Raw genomic sequence first — 6,123 nt, forward strand, 5'->3', positions numbered from 1 at the left:
GATAGATGAAGGGGGGGTAAAACGAGATCCACGCGTACGAAGTCGCGGGCGGCCGCTAGTTAAAAATAAATATCACCTTTGCAGAAATAACAGGATTGGTGCTTCCTTCAAACTTTTCTGCTTCAGCTCCCCATAATGTAAGGACAACCTAAAAATAAATAATTTTTAAAGAAAACAATAATTAATAACTTATGAATTTATAATAAAAGTGATAACAAATACATACTGCACCACCAGAGGAATCCACTAAAGTCACTTCTCTCTTCTTCAATAGCTTTCCTGTGCTTTTGGCTGTCAGCTCTTGCAGGTCAGCTACTGATTTGCAGACTCCAATAACATCTGAAAGATGAAGAAATACATAATTATATTTTTGGTTCATCACACCTTATACCAATTTGGCCAGAGAAGGATAAATGAAAATCCTTAATTTGTCTTTTGTTAAATTAGACCGGGTTGTGCTTCTGTAGAAGGCAAAATGAACTGATGATGATGGTTGAGGAATGATCACACTAATAAAGGCGAAAGTTTTGTGAATGTTTGTTACTTCTTCATGTCTAAACAGCTGGAGAGATTTTAATAAAGGACAATGTTCGTTCTCCATACATTGTTCGCCTAAGAACCAACAATTTTGACATATTACTACCCGAAAGCGAAATAATACGATTCTGTGTGTAAGAACAATGATTCCTGATGGACACTTGCCATAAAATTAATGATTAAGAATATTAAATCACAGCGATTTTATAATATGTCGTTTATGACAACATGGCGTCTAATGTATTAAGTGAATGTATGAACACCGATTCGCGAAAAATGTTTTGTATTGTCGTCACGCCGAGTCGCAGCCAAATAGTATAAAATAATAGAACAAGTTTTAGAAATACAACTCGGCATTCCACTTTACCTATTTTAAAATTTTTTGTCACTTTCTAAGTGTTGAATTTTATGGGATTGGGAAAGAAGTACCGAGTTTGAAGCGTTCATGAGCAGACATTGCAGTTGAATATTCAAGTTCTGAATTTGATTATTGATGAATAATAAAATAAATTCTACTAGCTCGATTGATGGTTTCATTTAAATTATTTAAATCAGGTTACCTATAATAATATGTTTTCGTTAATTTATAAAAATATCAAATTAGCCCGTAATCCTGAATCCTGATCCATAAAGTTAGCCTATTAATTTAACACAGGTACGACTGTACTCAGTGTTGCACTATCAAATGCAATTGACGCGCCACTATGCCAGGGTTTTTATGTTCCTGGTCAGGCTATACTTTATAGTTCCAAAATACTGGACTGTCCTGTCGATGACATTGACAGTGGGGCGCCACCGTCAATACCGGATCGCTGGTTCAGATTTTTGCCATGTTGAAAACCATATAGTTGACCGATGGTAGCGCCCCCCTGTCATTGAGTTTGGTGGGACAGTTCAGTGTGGGTCATCTATACTTATTTATAAGTAGGTATGTATATTGATCTGTGATTCTATGTCATAATATAATACTTTTAAGATACAATTGATTAGAGATTCATAAAAAGAAAAATAGAGTTTATCAGTAGGTATGTATGATCTGTGAAAAATTAAGAGAATAAAAAACGATTTCCACAATAGCAAGGTTTTTCAATGTGGTCACAAATTGTATTTTTCACTATAGGGGGTTTGGCGGTCAATGAAGATTCAGATTTCGTGACGTTTCCGCACATAGATTTAAATAATTATACCGCATGTCAAATACCTAAATAGAATAAAAAGTATGAAAACGAGCGTGTCATTCTTCGTCATCCATAAGAGTAGGCGCACACCGTTGATTTTTAGTTGGCCGTTAGTTGTGCCCGATTTCAAATTGTATGATGAATCGGCCAAATCGAATCGGCGTAGTGTGCGCACTCCCATACATGCCCATGCTGATCAACAGCCCGACTAAACTATCGGCCGACGAAAAATCAACGGTGTGCGCCTACTCTAACTCGTGTAACCATAAACCCATCTTTACGGTCGAGGGTACAGCGGTTAAAATTTATTTTCCACTGTACCATCAAGGGAACAGCCAAGGGTACACACAGGAAAATAAGGGTGTCTATCAACGAGCTCGAAACTAAACATCATAAGGCGCCATTCACATTTTTTTCGGAAAGTTAATAGAAATATTAGCGCGGCGACGGTGCGGCGGCGGCGCGGCGACGACGCGGTGGCGGCGTCGTTTTGTCTGAAGAAATGGTGCAAAATTGTATAGTGCGTGGTTGCGGTAGTTCGTGTTGTCCTGGAAGTGATATAAAATTCCACGCGTAAGTGTTTATTTCGTGATTTCTGACAGTGGATCATTGTTAACATATTTCTTTGTATTTTCACAGTAATTACTTCCTAAAACGTTTTACCAGTATTTAAACTTATTATTAAATGTTACATATGTCAAGAAAAAGAAGATTTTACATTGAGTTTCATTGACTTTGAGCAAATTTAAAATTTTTGTTTCTATAAGACATTTTGAAGTAGTATGACCATATTGAGGATATATCTGGGACTTTCTGTGGGACCTTACTTATCTAATTTTGCATAATGTTTTCTACGGCCGTTTACTGTAATCAATCCATATCCAAATCCGTCTGTCAACTGCCAAATTAAAATCTGTTTTCTATCAAATATCCACAGTTTTCGATGCCTTTACACTTTCTTAATGTTGTAATTCATCTTAAAACAAAAACATCGAAAACCTTTTTTCATAATCATATTAAGTGCACTTTATCAAGACACACTGTTTAAACGTAAATCAGTCTTTGTCGTCCTGAGAAAAATAAATAAAAGGTTACCCTACTTAGAAAGAGAGAGCCTGCCCACAGAGAGCGAGATAGTGATACATAGGTTGTGCTTCAAGTAGGTATTCTAAGTCTGGCCTCCATTTTTATCTTTAGCTTCATGGATATCACATGAAATTAATTGTAATTATTATAACCCCCTACCACAGATAATACTACTATGCCGCCTGTATAGATGACCCACGCTGAACTGTCCCACCAAACTCAATGACAGGGGGGCGCTACTATCGTTCAACTATAAGGTTTGCAACATGGCAAAAATCTGAACCAGCGATTCGGTATTGACGGTGGCGCCCTACTGTCAATGTCATCGACAGGACAGTCCAGTATTTTGGAACTATAATATTTATACCATTAGGACATTGTATCTTGTATCGAATCATACCATTGCATCATAAGTAAAGAATAAACACTAAAAGCTATAGGCACGGTAATAATATCATACAGTATTGTAACTTCATATAAACGGATGAAACGCGAGCTTTCCTTCGAAATTCAAATCTCGGTATGCGCTCGACATACAAAAGTCGGGGGTGTCGCGAGTATGCCACAGTAATAAACGGACGATGTGTTGTTTTTGAAACAGTAAGCGCTCTTTTTTTTATAAAAATAATTACAAGTACCTACCTATTTATCAGGGTGTTAGGTAAATGGGTTTATAAACCGACACTTGAGCATGTTAATGTTAACCTATGCATATAAATGGTATGGTGAAGTCGGTGATATCATCGTTTTATTTTTTTTAATTTTCATACAAAATAAAATTTATGAAATCGGATTAGTATGAAAATTTAAATTATTAAAAAGATGATATCAAGTTTCTGACTTCACCATACCATTTATATACCATGGGCTTGTGTCGGCTTATAAACCCATTTACCTAACACCCTGTATAATAAAATCTAAGTTGAGACGCATACGTACATTTTACGGTCGTAAGATTTTTTATTTTACTAAATCTTAACACAAATATATTTTACTAATCACAAAACAACATGCATTTTTATCCTATTTCATTCACAAGGTATTTTGTTTGTCAAAATAAAATGAAAATTACAATCACAAAATACATTCACAATACGTAAAAATTCAAAGTAGGCAGATGTAATGAAAATAGGGTCTGCAAGTGGGCAGCCCTATCGCATGTTGTCATACGGTGACGTTCCACGCGACTGTTGACATTTATTTCAAAAATATGGCCGAGTTGGAATACTGTATAGATAGTATTACCGTGCTATAGGTACCATAGTCCCTTGACTGATTTTAATAGCGTGCGTGTTATTACTCAGATTTTGTAAGGCATTTATGTTATATGAATATGTACACTTTATGCCAAGATCAAGGAACTTATAAGTTCCTTGGCCAAGATAGAGTTAAAATCTTTGTAAGAGAAGATCATGCAGAGATACTATTACGTTTTCATGCTCGAATAGATGTATGGCTTTGCCTTTACATTCGTGAATGGGATGCAGAAATCCTCTAATCCACAGATATGGATAGATGCAGCATGTGTCAAAAATTGTACAGATGACCCACGCTGAACTGTCCCACCAAACTCAATGACAGGGGGGCGCTACCATCGTTCAACTATATGGTTTCCAACATGGCAAAAATCTGAACCAGCGATCCGGTATTGACGGTGGCGCCCCACTGTCAATGTCATCGACAGGACAGTCCAGTATTTTGGAACTATATGAAGCCGAGCGTGCCACTTTTTAAACGTCATTAGTGTCATTTTAGTGATTGCCGCAATGTAAAAATAATCGTATCATCGTACTGCAGTCGCAAAGTCATCGAAATATATCGTGTGACTCGATTCGACAATTAATTAATTCCGATAAAACTGATATTTTGTTATTTATAGCTAGTCTAACTGTGGATTAAAATAAATTCTATATTATAAATTTTCTTATTAATTTGCAAATCATATTTTTATTGTGCGTATATCAAAGTAGTGATCGTTATTCCATTATGTTAAATAGTACTAGTAATTTCATACTTAATTTCATACTTTTAAAAATATCCTAGTACCTGACCTAGTTTCATAAAATAAGGACTAACTCAAACTTTTTATTTTTAATAAATGTAAAAATGCGTAGTTTTGCCAATACGTTTAGTTTCATAAAGCTAAGTCAGGTTATAGCCTGACCAGTGGGTCTAGACAAAGTGCAAATTATAATCGCAAACCAGTCGAAAAGTGGTCGAGAAGCCCCTTTTTTGTATGGAGTTTTGACGGATTCGATTTTCGATTCGATCAAAAAGTGCGTTTTGTCTAGGGGGGCAGGAACATAAAAACCCTCGCCATGTTGCGGAAAACTAATGGTACTAATTTCTTTTAATGGCAACAGTAACTGAAAACTTCATTGATATGTCACCTTGCATGTCAGTCTATTGCTGTCAAAGTGTAAACAAAGTTTATTTTAAATGTGCGCAATTGGTTTTATGAATTAAATTGCTTAAATATTTTTATAGTCGTGAAAGAAAAGTGGTTCACAATGTGTTAAAGTATTTGTCGAAGAGAAATACTAAGGGTTTGGACAATATTTTCATTGAATAATGTTTCCGACAAAGGTTGTCAAATTGACTGACATGTTTATCGTATAGTACAGCCCACTATGAAAATTAGCTGTGGTTTGTTTCAACTACCTATTTTTTTAAAATTTGTCACTTTCTNAGTACTACTAGTAATTCATACTTAATTTCATACTTTTAAATATCCTAGTACCTGACCTAGTTTCATTAAATATAGACTAACTCAAGCTTTTTATTTTTAATAAATGTAAAAATGCGTAGTTTTGCCAATACGTTTAGTTTCATAAAGCTAAGTCAGGTACCTAGTTTTGAAGATATTTCTAAATGATTTTCTGTGGGCGGTTGATCAAACTGATGTTTTTTTTAAAGGAATTAAAAATATTGCTATTAATAAAATAATGCAAAACCTTATTGATAATGTGACATTTGGTTAGTGAAGGATTGGTGTTAAAATTTTGTGATTTTATCATTATTTCTCTGATAACTAATTCCGATATTTTTTATTTCCTGTATTAGAAAACAATGCTACTTTATACTTCTTCTACTGCTAATTTAATTATTTGTTACTTGTGCTGTTAATTACAATTCTCAATCCGTTTATAATTTCTTCTTTCTACCGTGTTCGTACTACTGTCCTCGTAAAATCATCGTAACCGATTGTTGTAATCGGATTACAATTAACAACGAGAACATCACTCGACCATGTATGTCCATTTGGACATATCGGAATGGCACGCTTTGACGAGCAACTTGCTGTATCTACTCTAATCCATAT

This window comes from Ostrinia furnacalis, unplaced genomic scaffold, assembly GCF_004193835.3.
Source record: "Ostrinia furnacalis isolate ACB-3 unplaced genomic scaffold, ASM419383v2 OfSCF2576, whole genome shotgun sequence".
NCBI lineage: Eukaryota > Metazoa > Arthropoda > Insecta > Lepidoptera > Crambidae > Ostrinia > Ostrinia furnacalis.